An 18334-nucleotide genomic window follows, 5' to 3' on the forward strand; every position below is an offset into this window, starting at 1 on the left:
GATCACTGAGCTAAGTCACATGAATAAATGTGACTCTCTTTAAAGCTCTCTTACTCAGTCTAAAACATCCAGGCTGATAAATGTTTTAGGAAGGATGAAAACTAAGCGCCTTCCAGCTATAAAAGTTCACCCATCTAGCATGTTTTCACACTGAAGAACAAACACTTGGCAACTAGGAACCCTCCACAGGATCACACTATGACTCCCCTGCCCAGACCCGTCATACCAAGCCAATGAATTTCCACATGAGCTTACATTCTGAAAATACTTTACATGCCAGGAATGCACTGGGATTAACTTGTCAAAAATCATCATACTTTAAGTATAACTGAGTAAGAAATAGGAGCACATTCACACCCTTACACACACATACACACACACACACACACACACACATCTTTCCAACACAAGAAAAAATATATATATAAAATATGAAAGCTTAACCCTGCCATTTCCAGAAAGAGTTAAGTATTAAGTTATTTGTCATGTGTATGTTTACACATACAACTATACAATAAATTCTGCATGGTAACCACTTACCTCCCTTTTTGTAAACAGGCAGCTATCGTTTCAACCAAAATTCAAAGTCATATACTCCTCCTACAAAGCCCACAATAAGACCAACAAACTCACCTCTGTACCCGGTATCACCTCCTACGACTATCTCACAGAGAATTGTCGATATGCCCGGTAGTTCTTCCTACTTTACTCAAAACAGTTTTCACCAAACCAAACAGTGGCTTTTCTGAGTGGATCAAATGTTCTTAAGACTCCTGGCTCAATATTTAACCAACAGCAACAATCACAGACCCCTAAGTATCCAGCAGTTACAGCAACAAGGACCTAGAGAAAGGAAGACTGATGAAGGAGATAGGAGTCAGACAACAGGTTAGGGCTTCTGACGGTGAATGGTCATGTGTTTCTAAGCAACCCAGCATCTCTAGATCTGGTCATCTTCATCTGTTAAATGAAAGGGTTTAGAAAGCGATGGCAGAGTCTAAATATGAAGCTTTTCTGTGAGACAGTGGAAGTGGCCATTCTTGTAAGGCTTCACTGTCCAATATGGCAGCTACTTATGACTGGTTTGAATTAAAATATGCACAACAGATAAGACTTTAAAGACAGAATATAAAAATCCATGTAGCATATTTATTTTATAACTAGCTTTATGTGGGTTACATGTTGAAAGACTATTTGGACTTACAAATAAGGATTGAATTATCTATTGATCTATCTATCTATCATCTATCTATCTATCTATCTATCTATCTATCTATCTATCATCTATCTAACTATCTATCTATCATCATTTGTCATCTATTAATCTGTACTGGTGATAGAACCTGGAGTATCATACATGCTAAACATGCACTCTGTCTCTGACTTCTATCCTCTTTTACATTTTTATGTGGCTACTTGAAATTTCAAATTGGATTTTAATAGTTCAACGATACTTTTATTGGACAGTGCAGACTAAAAGGTCCAGGCCAGAGAACCGTTGAGATCAAATGACTCCAGGGAACACTTGCATGGAATGATGCCATCCCTGGCTCCTCATAGTGAACTTGGAACTTCTATTTCCAATATATGTATAAGTACAGTTGTTATAAAGCCATGCATGTTTCTCTTTTCTTATTTTTCACACCAGCAACTAATTGGTAGCATATACCTCTGTGTCTAAAAATAATGTCACATTCTGAATCCAGGACAGAGCTCAATCAACTGCAGCCTCTGAAGGAGCCCTAAATATACCTTTATACAGGTTCCTTTGGCTTTCATCTGCACTTAAGAGAGTGAAAATCTCCAACTAACTTAGAAAATAAAACAAAGAGAAACTTTTGAGGAATCTTAATAGACATTTGTATTACACAGAGTGCAGTATGTCAAACCACTGAGACATTTTAAATGAAACTTTTACCCGCATACCAAATGTCTATGGCAAACCCTCCATACACTCCCTAATGTTGATGGTCATGTCAAGCCTTTGTAGAACTGTAGTTTTTCCCCACATCTTCATCTCTATTTTCCAGGGACATATCTTCATTTGGCTACTTTTACAATAACTGAAATGATGAGACAGTTGATATGTAGTTCAAATGGATGTGAAGCCGGCATCCCCATTTTCACTGATGCAAGACATACATTCAGATTTCTTTTCTCCTTTTACATAAATCTTTCCACTCTGGGTAAGAGAGGCTAAGTATAAACAGATGTGAAAAAGCTCTGTAGTGACAGAAAAGTAATTTCGTATGATGGGCAGATCTGGCTCAGACAAGGTTCTAAATACTATGCTCCTTTCTAAAAACCTCAAAGTTCATTTCACCTGCTATGCCTTTCGAAGAAAAAGTTCACCACCAGCCTCTAGATGAAATAAGAGACAGCTCACCAAAAAGGGAAAGAAAACAGCCGCTGCCATTTCTTTCCAGAACCTGAAATTACTCCCCCACCCCCAACCCCACCCCCAACCCCACCCCCATTACATTAGTTGGAAATATTCCTCAGGAATCCAAACACACTCTGAATTCAATCAGACCTACTCTCAGTCTTTGTATGTGATTCCACATACAAATGAAAAGCCTTCTCTACCTCCTCTTCCCTCATTCCACAAATACTTTCCATGTGGTTAGCTAGCAGGTAAGAAAGGTGAAGGGAAAATCCCAAAACGGCCCTGTAATTGCTCGTGAAGACTAATGCATTAATTGAAAACATGTATTGGTCTTCTCATAGTCCTCTACTACCTTCATAATAAGACATTTTATCTGTGTTACAGAATTTTAGCCTGTTGCCAAATATTTGACTCCTCTGTCCTTAAAAACAGAGCCTGCTGGGCATGGTGGTGGATGTCTATAAGCACAGAACTTGGGAAGCAGAGGCAGAAGGATTCTATGAGTTTGAGGCCAGAATGGTCTACATAGTGAGTTCCAGGGTAGCCAATACTGCATGGAGAGGGCCTGACTCAAACAAAACAAAACAAAACAAAACAAAACAAAACAAAACAAAACAAAACAAAACAAAACAAAACAAAACAAAACAAATAATAACACTACTGATAGATTCTGAAATGGCTTTCCTGGCTACAGTGGACTCTGCTAATAAAACACATTTACCTGATTCCCTTGCAGCTAGGTGCGACAAACTGGTCAAGCTTAAGCAGACATTGACAAGATCTTTCATTAAAGCTCCTAAATCTAGATGAATTATAATTATCAGTCACCACTGCTGTTTCTAGAACATGTAAAAGTACACTGTTGTTCAGGAAATGAAGTTCAAATTCATCAAGGGCTTCTGAAACCCTAACTCTCATATCCACATAACAACAGCTTCTACTTTTTTTATTATTAATCATTTTATTCCTTTACATTTCAAATGATATCCCACTTCCCAGTTACTCTTCCACAAACCCCTCATCCGATCCCCCAGATGCTAGGGTTTCTATTTCTAAACCTTTACCCCCTTGCTGTTCTTCATCTCTGGGAACCCCACTCTGCTCTGGCTAACTTCCATTTACCCTCAAAGTCCTGTCCAAAGACTCTCAGCCACATCTGTGAAGACATTTCATACCTCTTTTTATTGTAGCCTTTGACATAGTATGCTTAATTATTTTCCTACTTTTTCCTTCTCCTTTAGACTGCTGAATTAACAAGAAGAAGTTACCTCTCCATATACAGCATCGGAGAGATTACAGACTGGGCTCCTGCTGAAACACAAACCATTCTGTACATGACCATGAATTGACTTAAAAAAATGTAAACAAGGAAGGGAAAGTAATGTGTAGTAAAGTTGTCATAAAGAGATCATAACTTCCTACCAATGTCAGCATCACTGAAACCATGCTGGAATTCCCTAACCGATTGTGGAGTAGGTATAGAACCATGTGATATCCAAATTCAAATATCCCATTAAAACTTCAGCATTTACCTCAGCTCCTTGGCTAACAACAGAATCAGGGACTTGGGACTGTGTTGTATGTGCTCAAACTCTGATATGTATGAGTCAGTGAGCAATGAGTCAATATGCCAGGTTACTTCCAAATTATAAACATTTTAACATGTGATAATAAATCCTTGGAATATGTTATCGAAAGCCTGTTCTTCTCCAGGAAAGAGGTTGATAATGGCCTTTCTCTCATCTCATCTCATCAGTTATTTATGAAATCGATAAAAATACAACTGGAAACACACACATGAGAAACACTGTCAACAAACTGAATTCTTCCCATCTGTGTCCTTCCAACATGACCCTCAGAAGTTCACGAGCAGACAAATCGAACCTCTGAGCCCAATCCATAAAAGCAAAACAATGCAACACAAATACAAAGGAACAAAGGAATCTGATCCCACATTCTTTATTAAAACCCCAGTATAGTGTTCTGCCACAAATAGAACATCCCTATCACGCTCCCTCCCCCCAAGGCTTGGGACCCACTACAGAAGAGGGTCAAAAGGTTTTAATAGCCAGACGTTTTGAAGGACCAAAGTAAAATGGTGCCTTCTAAACATGACAAGATTGCTGCAATCTTAACATATAGCAGGCCCAGATGCCTGTGAAAGAAGTGCACATGATCAAGCCTGTAGTGGGTAATATTTAGAAAACAGAGCCCTGTCCTGCTTGTTCCTAGGCAGCCACCATGTTCCTGCTGCTCCTTGGCTCTGACAGGGATGGGGGTGTGTGTGGGGGAGGGGCAGGGGGCGGCTTTGGCTAGCTAGTAGCACAGACACTGGCACCCACAAGAGCCAGTGTGGTGGCTGGCTCTGCCAATCCACCACGCTGCCCACAATGCTCAGCTGAGCCAGGACCATTCCCACTACGCCTTGTGGTACGTGGTAGAATCTTAATGCTCAAAGATTATCCAATAGATTTATATATTTGGAAATGCTCAATTAACAAGATGCCCTCACAATTAGAATTGTTGCCCAATTATCTAACCTAGACATTATAACTACTTTAGACTGCTAGAGACATGCGTACATCCACAACCTTCTTTTGTCCTCCTCCGCCTCCTTCTCTCTCCTCCCTTTCCTCACTCTACCTACCTTCCATACTGCCCAATGACTGAGCTTTATTGCAAATGTAGCAGGAAAATATCCCACTACACAAGCCAGTCAACATTCTAGTACTGGTAGGGGAGGGGCTCCTGATCCTCATTCCTGGCTGAAGAATTATTGACAGTTGATGGCTTCTGAAGAGGGAGAGCTTGTTTTCTTTAGGGGAGTGGCTCCTAGTGGGCAGATCACATTCCAGGGGATGGCCCCACATCCATGGATGTAGGGTTGACACAAACTGTACTTGGTGGCTTATATTTTTATAAAGAGGACATAAAGTTGGGAGGGATGGTAAGGAAGTGGAGTAGATCTGAGAGAAGTTAGGAGAGGAAAACATGGTGAATATGATCAAAAAAACATTGTAGTCAGGTATGAAATTCTCCAGGAACTGATAAAAATATACTAAAAACAAAAGAGCATGTGCAAAGTAAATAAATTCCAGTATACCCTCTAGGATGCCTCATCCTTCATTATCTTGGTCCTGGACATCTCTGACAGCCATGTTATTAAATTACTCAGTGGTAGGGACATCTTTGTCCAGCAGGTTTTTCCTCAGGGATTCCCTCCTCTCATCCTTTACTGAATAACTTTACACTGTTACCAATACACTCTTGTAAGTAGAGTCCTTCACAGTTCTTCAACTAACGGCAAAATGTAAGCCACTTTCACATCAAGAGATTTTATTAGGCAGAATTGTAGTGGTACATGCCTTTAATCCCAGCACTCATGAGGCAAAGTTCGAAGCCAGCCTGGTATGCATATATGTATGTATATATGTATGTATGCATATTTATATGTATCAATAGATAGATAGATAGATAGATAGATAGATAGATAGATAGATAGATAGATAGATAGACAGATAGATAGATAAAGTGTCCTATCCAGGACAGTCAGAACTACATAGTAAAACTGTCAAAAAATGAGAAAAAAAAGTTTTTATTGGCTGTTCCAGAACCTTCCCTCTCAACACACCTACATTATCTTAAGGTTCTGCTTACCTTTTAGCAAACTTAAATTTTCTGAATCCTTTGGTGTAGAAAGATTTAACACTTGACATAAAACATTAAAAAAAAAAAAACAAACCTGAGCAAACAGGAGAAAGATACAAGGCTAATCATAATAGCCTCAATGAGACTTTCAATGCCTGTTAACGTAATGGCATAAAGTAGCGTTGGCTTTCAGAAGACAGTTTGTCTCTGTGTAGGCCTGGGTCTCCTGGAACTCACTCTGTAGACCAGGCTGGCCTCAAACTTAGTGATCCACCTGCCTCTGAGTGCTGGCACTAAAGGCCTGGGCTACCACCACCTGGCCAAGGAAATTACAATTTGTACAATTTCTTTTAAAAAAAAAAATACAAGTAATAGAATCCACACTGTTTTTAAAGCAGTGTTGATCATCTTCACACTACATTCAAAATGGAAATATCAAACGGCAAACATGAATAAGTAAATAAGTCACCAAACTAAGATGACAAAGATGATGTAATTTTCAGTTTGATGATCATATAATTTAATTCCAATATACAGTGTTTTCTTTCTCTACCCTACTACCTTACTCAAACACAATCATTTCGAGGAACTTCAACTGAGACTATCATAACAAATCAGGAGACTGATGAAATATATTGTTGGAATGGTGGGTCAGGGCTGAAGCACAAAATTCAAGAGACTGAGGCAGGAGAATGTTTACAGACAGCCTGGGCTACATAGTGAGTTTGAAGCCAGCCAAAGCCACGCTGAAAAACTTTGCCTTGATTAAAGGGGGAGGGAGTATCCCTTAGATGGGAAGATACCAACTCTGAAGAGTTGTGAACAAACGGGATTGTTAGTTACTGATAGTATTTATAAAAAATTTTCTGTAATAAACTTTTAGAAAAAGCTGTAAAGCAAAATTTATTGAACAAACTGTACTGCATGGTTTTGTGTGTCAACTTGACACAAGCTGGAGTTATCACAGAGAAAGGAGCCTCCCTTGAGGGAATGCCTCCATGAGATCCAGCTATAAGGCATTTTCTCAATTAGTGATCAAGAATGTGAGGGCCAGCCCATCGTGGGTGGTGCTATTCCTGGGCTTGTAGTCTTGGGTTCTATAAGAAAGCAAGCTGAGCAAGCCAGGGGAAGCAATCCAGTAAGCAGCACCTCTCCATGGCCTCTGCATCAGCCCCTGCATCCAGGTTCCTGACCGGTGTGAGCTCCTGTCCTGACTTCCTTTGGCGATGAACAGCAATGTGGAAGTGTACGCTGAATAAATTCTTTTCTCCCCAACTTGCTTTTTGGTCATGATGTTTTGTGCAGAAATACAAACCCTGACTAAGACAATGGCTTTTTCTTTCTATTCTTGTTCATAATCTTTAAAACATAAAAGAGAAATTGCCTCAACTATTCAGGATCAAACATGGATGTATGTATTCTCTTTTCTTTTCTTCTCTTCTCTTCTCTTCTCAAACATGTATCTCTTCTCTTCTCTTCTCTTCTCTTCTCTTCTCTTCTCTTCTCTTCTCTTCTCTTCTCTTCTCTTCTCTTCTCTTCTCTTCTCTTCTCTTCTCCTCTCCTCTCCTCTCCTCTCCTCTCCTCTCCTCTCCTCTCCTCTCCTCTCCTCTCCTCTCCTCTCCTCTCCTCTCCTCTCTTCTCTTTTCTTTTAGTGTATGCATATATGTGTGTAGAGAGAGTCCACTAAACTAGTATGTTTGTGTAGAGGTCAGAGATCAATGTCAGGTGACAGTGATGTTCCTCTATCATGTCCACATTACTTTTGAGGCAGGGTCACTCACTGACCCTGTAGCTCAGATTTCTGCTGGACTTTAGCTGACTAGTACATCTCCAGAATTCTCCCACCCTTCCAGCACGGGGCTCACAGGTATGTGCCATGTGTCCAGCTTTCATACAGGTTCTGGGGATGGGAACTCAGATGAGGTTTGAGCAGAAATCACTTTCCCCACTAAACCATCTACCATGCACCAAACCATGCAACCCTTGATCACTACAGAATATCTACAGTACTCACCAAAAGTATTTATCAAGTTCTTAGTAGTTCTGGATGCAAGGTGTTGTCATTAATGACACATTACAATCAATATTAATATTCCTCATATTCCCCTAGTCCCACTTTCATTTATAATATTTAACTGCCTCAAAGCAGATCCCAGCCTATAGATGTTCTTTCATGTTACTGTAAATAGTTCAGATACCTCAGTTTACCTCAGGGTAGTGATCTCACCAGACACACACACACACACACACACACACACACATATGTATACGTAGACATATATGTATGCACATATGTATATGTATACATGGTAATATATACAATATATATGATAATATATGTTACCTAAAATATTGACATACAGCACACTTCCATGTAGAATTCTCCTTTACCTCTTACCCACATATTTATTCAACTGACCACTTGTTGCTTCCCAGGGAACAAGGAAAAAGCTAACTTTCCTTTTCTAAATATACCCTTGGGAATCCAGGCGTCTCTACATGTGATGGTTAATCTTCATGTCTACTTGACAGGATTTAGAGTGATCAGGAAGTGTAACTCTGGGTGTGTCTATGTGTGTGCTCTCTGGAGAGAGTTTAACAGAGGAAGGAAGACCCATCCTCAAGTGGGTGGCAGCACACATGGTCGCCATGCCAGGGTGACAGAAAAAAAAAAAAAGCCAGATGAGCACCGGCATCCATCTCTCTGCATTCCTGATGAGTGATGCAAGGTGATCAGTTGTCTTGTGTCCCTGCTACCCTGACTTTATGAGTCATGAGGGTTTATTTGTACCTTCAACCATAAAACCGTCCTTCATGGCTGAGTTTGATGCTCAGTTTGAAGAGCATTTGCCTTCACGCCTAGTACGCATGAGGCTGACCCTGAGTTCAATACCCAGCACTGAAAGGGGGTGGGAAGTGGAGAGAAGTAGAAGGGTGGGAGGTGTGTGGGAGTCCTCCTTTCTTAAGTTGCCTTCATCCAGTATTTTGTCACAGCAACAAAAAAAATGTAACTAGTACACCAGCTAAGAAAACTTAGCCCGCAACTTCTCTGAAGAAATTAGACTTTAATATTAAGTGTAGTTAACTTAATATACAAGTATCTAAGAATTAAATATTCTTAAAATTAATCTTCATATTTGAACATTTCATTTCTATTGGAGTGTCTGAAGAACTTTTCACCTCAAACTAATATATTGTGGAGGCCATATTATACTTGTTGCAAACATGCCATAAAAAGCGATTAACTATGAGGCTGGGGAATATTTGCTATAAAATGTGACATTTCATATGGTAAATTGTAGTATCATTCTTCAAAATGCTTAGCTGAGATTTCAAAAATGCTGTATCACTTAAAAAACGATGAGGACATTTACAAATGATTTAAAAACTACAATGGGCTGAGAAATGGTGTTTATTTACCCTGGTCTCTCTTATCTATAAATTATACTCTACAACTTACATTATTGATATATTTGTTTAAAAAAAAAGTAATCATGCTTTTGAAAATCATTCAATAACAGGAACACACAAGGATTAACCACCAAGTCTTGAGAGATTGTAACATTCTATTTTTTTTTTTTAATGAAATGCAATGGGGTTTTGTTCCCCTGAGTAGGGGAACAAATGAGACACACTGCTATGAACACACCATATTCTAACTCCTATGATAAATCCTTTAAAAAGAGATTCCGTGCCAGGGAAATGGCTCAGGGTAGAGTACCTACCTAGTATGCACATGGCCTGAGTTTAATCCAAAGCACAGAAAACAACAACAAAAATAAATTCATATTGCTTCATTAATTTTATTGTAAAATACCAATTAAGTATGTGCAGACATATCAATGTTTAGATATATTCATAATAACTAAACAATGTTAAAATGCCCATAATAACTTAAGTTACAAAACCAATCCAGGTTCTAACAGAGGAGTTGGTAATGAAAATGTAGTTTGCATGCCCAGTGGAGTATTTTCAGTCATAAAGAATGAAATTATATTGCTTGAAAAATAAAAGAAGAAAGAAACTGGAAATAACCAAGCATACACTATTTAGGCCAATTTCAGAAAGATGGATTTTCGTATGTGTTCTCGTTTGTGGTTCCCAGATCTTACGTGGATATATAAAAATAAGTATGTGTGATATAAAAGTAGAAGTGAATCCTTCTAAGAGATCCAAGGAAGCTAACTGGAAGAAACTGGGAGGGGAAGGGAGGGAGAAGGAGGAGGAGGGGGGAAGGGAGGGGAGAGGAGGGAAGGGAGACAAAGGGAGGGGAAGAAGAAGGAAGGGGAGGGGGAACGGGGAGGAGAGCAGAGGGGAGAATATCCTCAACATACAGTATATACTTGCATGAAAATGCTCTCATGCAACACAGTCCTGTACACAATAAATATACACAATGAAACTTATTCAGCAGTAATTTTTAAACCACCAAGAAATGTGTTTATAAAACATTAATTTTAATTTTAATGAATTTTAAGAAGAAGGTTGTGGAGACACAGCAAACCTGAACAAATGGGATTTTGGTAACTAGGGCTGAAAGGGCCCATCTTAAACATGCAAATATACCTCCAGGGTAAGATTAAGTCTCATGTTTATTGTCCTGCAGAACGTCTCCATGGGGTTAAGATATATGAGTATCATTAAAGCTTTGAAATTTAGCAAGGCGACAGGAGCGATAAAGCATTTCTTCACTTAACACAAATGACTTTCTATGACGGATCTCTTACTCTCCTAAGTGTCTAGAGAGGCGGAAGAGTAATTTATCACTATCATTTAGAATGCCTCACTGTTTTCAGTGAAGATAAAGATAGTATTTGGCTCTCTAGAAGACGAGGGCATGGTACAAATTTGATTCCCTGAGGGGGATGGGGAATCAGACAAAGAACATTTTCATACCCAAGAAATCACCAAAAACAAAGTAATTTTTTTTATTCGTTCTGAGTGAAATTTTTAATCTGAAATATTTTTTTGAGCAGGAGAGGAAAAAAAAAAAAACAAAAACAAAAAAAAAAAAACAAAAAAAAAACCAGGACACCTGAAGAAGAGGAGATTCCAGCCCTGTTCCATGTCCATTGCTGTACTTGGTTCAGGATTCATGGTCTACAAAAACATCTCTAACGTGTTCCATTTACTCATTTCTTATGTGTGTTCACTGGCTTTGCACCCAGGGTTCTGAGACCATCCGGCCTTCCTCCCTGTAACTACTCTGAGCAGGGTGAGTCCTAAATATGGATTCTGTACTCTCAGCCAGACCAGAACCAACCTCTATCCAAATACTAAATACAAGGCTGGTTAACAAAATCCCACTTGGAGTCCTAAGGCCTCTGCTTCTTGACCCTTCCATGCTGTTTGCAACCAGAATTTAACCACAGACTCTTAAGTTTTATTTACTAAAACTTTCAAATATCGTTAGACTAATGTTAACACAGAGAGAGAATATGGTGCATGAGCAAGTCTGATGATGTCTTCTGCATGTCATGTATCTTTAACTGACACATAGGTAAAAGACAGGACAGCCTAACACAGTGGTTATATAAACTCATTTTATTTTGAGTCTGATTGAAGGCTGCCTTCATGTCCTATCTTGAGTGAAGCTGCTGTACCCTTCCATGCTAGGATCAACATTCTTTGGCTGGCATTTGAATCTTCTAATTCTGTTCAGATGACAAAGCCTGATTATTCATTTTTATTGAAAAGGCTTAGCTGAAGACTAAACTAAGCCTGTCCACAGCTCCTCACACAAATCCAAAGATGTCCAACGAATAATTGTGTTAATAATCAGGCCAGTGCATAAACTGGCTCAATATTGAACACATGGAAAACTGCTAGCATGCACTAAAAATGAACACTCTCTATTTGTACAAACCGCTCACATTTCTGTACTGTTTTTCCAGTGTATACATGAATCATTCTAATATTTTTTAAAATACAATTGAAATAGAAAATCACATATGTAATAAATGATATTTTAAAAAACTAAAAAAAAAAAAAAAAAAAAAAAAAACCTGTGGTGTGTTTAAATCTTTTTTTTTTTTTTCCACATAGTCTTGCTATGTAGCCCAAGCTAGCCTTTAACCTGTGATCCTCCACTGATATCTCCTCAGTGCTGGAATTATAGGTCTGTGCCATGCCTGGGTAAATTCATTCAACCTTGCAGAAAATTGCCAAGTTCCTCTTACTCTTAATTAGACAATAAGTGTGTTCATTAGTCTAATAAATGAAATATCATGAAGATTATTTAGATTTCTGTATCTATGCATGAGAAAAATATATTCATTTCTACCCTCCTTCCTATAAAAGCAGCAACACTTAGTTATTGTCATTTATCACCTACATATTATCATATATATTCATACATACATACATACATACATACATATCAGTTTATATACTTGTTTTAAGGATATTATATATTAAATAATTTAATCTCTGACAATGATAAATACTATTATTCACATTTAACAAAAGCCCAGAAATAGAACCATGGCTAATACCTCAGGGTATACAGCACTCTGAGTGCATGCTCAAGGAACCTTGCCCCCATTTGGTTTCTGGATCCATGTTTTTTATAGGTTAAATCATAAGTGTGATCCAAAGGCCAGTGTGTTAAAGGATTAGTCTCATGAGGGCCCCTGTCAGGAGGCACTGAAACATTAACAAGGTGGGAATTGTTTAGAAATTTGGAATGCTGGTCTCTTCTCCTGTTTGCTTCCAGGCAGGCCACTATGACAGGAACAGTTGGCCATACTATGCTGCCTCACAACTGGCCCATAATTATGGGGCCAACCAATCACAGACTGAAACCTCCCAAACTGTGAACCAAGATAAACCTTTCCCCTTTTTAAGTTGGCTATCCTTGGGTATTGTGTCACCACAACAGAAAGCAATGTGAAATGCTTGCCTTGTCTAGACATCCAAGAAACACTCAATGGTTCAAATTTCTGGACCAACAACATACCTGACATTAAAATCAATATGACAAATGTTCACTCCAGTTCTTTCCACAAGGAGTTGGGGCTTTTTAAAAATCTCTCTCCTCAGGGGCTGAGGGGCTTAAGAGTACTTCTGGTCTTCCATAGGACCTGAATTCAGATGATTCACAGCCACCTGTAACTCTAGCTGCAGGGAGATCCAAGGCCTGTAATCTCCACAGGTGTGACTGCACTCATGTGTGCATAACCACACACATGCACATCACTTTTAAATAGCAATACAAATAAAAGTATTCTCTGCTTTCTTGTGTCATGATATACTCTAGTCCTAGCTCAATCTGTCCTGTCCGCTTCTTCAAAGGATAGCCACAGAGACACAGTGGTATGATGCTGTCTTCCAGCTACTCAGGAGGCTGAGGCAGGAGAATGACTTGAAGCAAGAAGTTCAAGGGCACATAGAGATCCTGTCCTAATCTGGATTCTGTTGCTGTGATAAAACTATGGCCAAAAGTAACTTGGGAAGGAAAGGGTTTATTACATCTTACATGTTACATCCCACCAAGGGCAGGCAAGGATGTGAGTGCAAGTAGAGACTAGAGGCAGGAAGTAAAACAGGAGAAGGGATGTTTGCTAGCTCACTGTCGCCCAGGGTTTACTCAGCCTGCTTTCTTCCAAGGACTCTCTCCGCAGGGGTGGCACCACCCATAGCTGTCTACGCCAACCCAGATTAATCATAAGTCAAGAAAATGCCACACCCCTAAAGGCCAATCTGATAGAGGTAATTCTCACTTAAGGGTCCCTCTTCCCAAGTGATGCTAGTTTCTGTCAAGTTAAAAAAAAAACAAAAAACAATGCAACAACAACAACAACAACAAAAAAACCTAACCAGAACAGATCTCCATCTCAAAAAATAAAAAAAAGGAACCATACAAAATAAATCAAAAGAAAATATCTTCCTTGTTCATTACTGCAGCTAGGGCTGAATATATGTGAACCCAGGTTCTTTGTAACCTCTTTTATAACAGCTAGCTATTCCTTGATGAATGGTTTCTTTAAAACTAGTAGCTGCCCCCCCCCATTTAAAAAAAATCTTTTAAAATAAGTTACTACAGCAGTCATTCTAATCCAGCGTTGGGGACATTCCAATCCCAAAGGTGGCACCAGTCAAACCTCCTAGGCAGAAAAATCTGGAGAAAAAAAATTTTCACCTAACGTTTTTTTCATAATAAATATTTGTCTCTCTTCAAAACAATCCATGTTAGACGAAGGAAAGAGCTATGTAACATCCCCTCTTCTGGAATGCCTCTGTTTGCAAACTGAGGCTGTAATGTAATATGTATAGTTGCTTATACTTGCTGCTCATCCAGGGAGCATGCGCACCCCCCCACCTTCGCCTGCTCTCTTTCCCACCCACTCATGAGGGTAGGTCACGAAATGCAAGATGCAAAAGGTTACCGTACTCACAGGCTCTTGCAAAAGACAGTATTAGTCATCAGTCTACACTTCGTGGTTTGTAGCAAGGATCCCACTATGAAAGGGAAAGGATGTCACAGTTGCATAAACAAACAAACAAACAAACAAACAAAACCAGAAGAAAAAAACATAACGATGTTAGGGCTTGGGAGCCCAGAGGCCCTCACAAATGCAGGTGTGTGCTCTGTGAGAGAAGTTTCCTGCGAGGCCACAAGGTCATCTAGCCCAGGGAGTGGAATGTGACTGCAGTCCTGGCCACAGAGGTAATGTCAAGAAGCACCAGCCTTAGGGAGAGACAGAGGACTGAATTGGAGACCTGAGCTTTCCTCTGCCCCCCCCCCCCCCCCCCCCCCGTTTCTTGCACAGCTACTAGCCGCTATGCCATGACTTGGCTCGTTTGTTTTCAGAACAGCTTGATGAATCCTGAATGTGGTTCAAATTGGTCCATCTGTAACTGCCCTCAAAATCACAGTTTCTATTTTAAAATTGCCCAGAGATTTTTTTTTTTTTCATTTCCCTTAATGCCAATGTCCAGGCCTTGCTCTCAGGGATTTCTTTCCGATGTACTGGGTGGAACTCTGGCAACACTCTTGAACTTTTTTGTTTCTTGTTTTGTTTTAATCTCCATGAATCCTTGGGATGGGGATGTAGATCAGCAGTTGAGCATTTGCCTATCATGCCCAAGTCTTCATATGAAATCCCAAGAACACATATAGAAACATAGAAAGAAAGCAAGCAAGCAAGAAAGAAGGAAAGGAAGGAAGAAAAAAAAAGAAAGATAGTGATCCCGATGTTTAAACAAGGATGAGAACTCTCGGTCAATGTTCCTTATGGAAGCACTTTGAAACCTGCTTCTCCCTTCCCTCCTGGTACTTGCACCGTGAAGCTCCTTTTTGTCTTGTCATTACTCCCCTGGTTAAGATGATGCTAGGGATACCTCCCAGGCTGCTTTTAGCCTTGGCCTCCTTCTTCCAATTCTTCACCCAGTTCCAGAGTCTTGCCTACACCTGTCATAGTTTCTGTTTATTTTCTGTCTTCCCTAGATGAATGGAAGCTTCGGTGAAGGAAGAGACGGTTTGGGTTTATGTAAAGATAACCAGAGCTGAGAGACAGGATTTGGCCGAAAAATAAATCAATAAAATTTTCCCTAATGAACAGATAAGGAGAGATGAATCAAACTGAACTCCACACTCATTCTCTCCTTCATTATGTAAAACCTTATCTGTGCCTGGCTCTAAAGCAAGCACAGGGAATACAGATAAGACAAAGGCCCTGCATGTTCACTCTGGTGTCTGTGTGTGAGCAAACAGAATTCATGCAAATACTTAACCTTCATTCCCCAGACCTGGGACACAAACCTGGCTGGAAACTTACAACCAGGAAATGTCCTAGGATTATCTAGTCCTCTCGCCCCTTTACTCCTTTTAATTATAGGTCTTTATCCTGATACAGTTTCTCAGTACCCCACTTACTGTGTCCTTATTTTTCTTTGCCTAATCTGTACTTTCTTTTTTTGCACATAGCACTCCCATTTTATAATTATGTGCATGCTTTATTCTTCCTGCATACTTCTGTACCCAGTGTGGGGGTGAGCAATAAAATATAGGCAGTCAAGTAAACATTACATTCTGGAAGCTTGCTATTTAAAGTATATTTGTGAAGGTCCATCTTGACATAAAAGACAGAGATTATAAAGGAAATGTATTAATATCAAAGATGCCCTGTAAATCCCAAGACAACACCTTTGCAAAAATAACATCTATTATTTTATTAAGCACCTTTTTCTTCCCTTCTATATGTAGGAGAACTGATAATCTTCTTTAACACATAGATATAGAAAATTGGTGTGTCATAGGCAGTAAACTAAAAACTAAAAACCTTAACCATGAAAGTAACTTCACCTTCCTTCAAACCAGTAGCCAACTAATGCCATTTTTCTCCTATTTAATTTAAACCCACATTTCTGAGTTTAGTTTTGTGATCCTGTATATACCTTTCCATTTCCTTGGTTCCATGTTTTAATTGCTTGCAGCCTTACAAGTGTAATGAGAGACGATATCCCTTGGGTAACAAGAAAGAAGCATTTATAGCCTGTCAGTATCATGGCTTCCCACCGGCAAGCAGTAACCGGTGACTCCTGATGGATCCCCATCCAAAAAAAAAAGAAAAGAAAAGAAAAAAAACTCAGCTTCTGTGGTTCTATGAGTAGGCTTCTACATTCAGAGCAGCACTGCTTGGCAGCAGTCACAGCAGGTTCCCAGACAGTGAAGGAACCAGCACTACCAAGGCAAGTTGATAGTTATCAGCTCTACACAAGCAAACAAGATGAGGCCGTCACTGTTCGCTAAATGCATGAACGCCTCTGTTCAACATACCAGGAAAAAACAAAACAAACAAAAAAAAAAAAACCCAAACCAGGTAACGCAGACTCCCTGGAAGATAAGGCCCCATCATCATTTGCCTCGTTCACATGGATTCTTTTGCAGAGCCACCTGCAGCAGACGGATTTTCTGTGATTTACAAAAGGCAGCCAACTCATGATTCCGTGGCTTCAGTGGACACAGAGCTGCAAGGTCTGTCAAGCCTCATTAGGGTGAATTACCTATCCTTCCAGTGATTTACCAAAAGGCACTCATGTAGTGCTCCCATTCACCCTTTAAAGGTGTCGACAACTGCAGGATAATCTCCAAATGTTTGGCAGAAGAAGGACATACAGTCGCACAAGCCAAAACATAAATCTGGTTCATCTTGGCCGACACCCTAACTCTTTTTATACAAGTTTTTTTTTTTTTTTAATGCTCGAAAAAAGTAAATATTTGAGAATTGACATGAGCTCCAAAAATTAAAGTTATTCCTTTAATTACTTAGTCGTGTTTTTGTACAGCAAGACAATTTGAAAAACCGAATGATTACACAATTAAAATCTTAGGTCATCGGAGAAATCAGAATTTTCTTGATTAAATGGCTTTGAAAAAAAATGGAACACTAAATTCTTAAGACTCTTAAAAGACCTGTTTAAACCAGTCTGAGGTGATTTGCAGATTCTGAAGCCACTTGTGGGTTTAAAAAAAAAATCAGAGGAGGTAAAAGTTCAATGACCTTGTCAACTAAGAACTAAAAGAGAAAAAATTTGAATAAATAAAAATTCATACTAGTGTGATAGCCTGGACAGTCATCACGAAATTATAGGAAAACACTCGGCTGGAAATTGCTTTTTGGGGAAATTACTATGAGGTGGGGGGGGGGGGGGAGGACGATGGGGGAAGGGATATTGGCAAATGCTTACATGGTGAAGAGGGTACAAACGAAGAGAAATAAAACCAGCTGCCACGCAAACAACTTCCAGGCATCTCTGGGTAAAAGGGAAAGCAAGCCTTTTGCTGAAGGCTGGAGAGTTGGATGAATGGAGAAGACTTGTTATACACCTAGTGGTGGGTGGATTTCACAGACTGCAGCCTACACACAGCTTTTCTTTGCTGCACTGCAGAGGCGCCATCTTCTCCGTCTTAATCTTCACCCTATTCAATCCTTTTATCTGCACCCCTTTAAAAAAAAAGAAAAGGACCCAGAGGACCCTCCCCAGCATCCTGCTTCCCTCAGGGTGACTAAGCTAGAGTTCCCAGAACTGCCCCTGAGGAGGCCGCACCTTAATCAGACAAACGCCTCCTTTGATGCACTGGAGCCCCAGCCTCCCCACCACCCGGCACTGCCCTTTCCAGACGCACGCCTCACTCTGGGCTCTCTCCTTCTCTCCCTCTCCCTCTCTCTCTGCGAGGACTTTGCAGTCCCGCACAGGATTGCCAGTAGGTGGTGGTGATGCGGGGGTGGGAGACCGCGGGGCCCCAGCAACACCCCCAGGCCCTCGAGGGTAGACGCGCAGCGCGGGGAAGGGAGC

General features: G+C 40.0%; 1 protein-coding gene across 6 annotated transcripts in view; it reads right to left on the reverse strand.

Annotated features, from left to right (window-relative positions):
- The window catches only part of App (amyloid beta precursor protein), a 227010-nt gene that overhangs the window by 207568 nt on the left and 1108 nt on the right, over window positions 1-18334 (reverse strand). The gene's annotated exons all lie outside the window — the stretch shown is intronic.

Source organism: Arvicanthis niloticus, chromosome 12 (genome assembly GCF_011762505.2).
Source record: "Arvicanthis niloticus isolate mArvNil1 chromosome 12, mArvNil1.pat.X, whole genome shotgun sequence".
NCBI classification, from domain to species: domain Eukaryota; kingdom Metazoa; phylum Chordata; class Mammalia; order Rodentia; family Muridae; genus Arvicanthis; species Arvicanthis niloticus.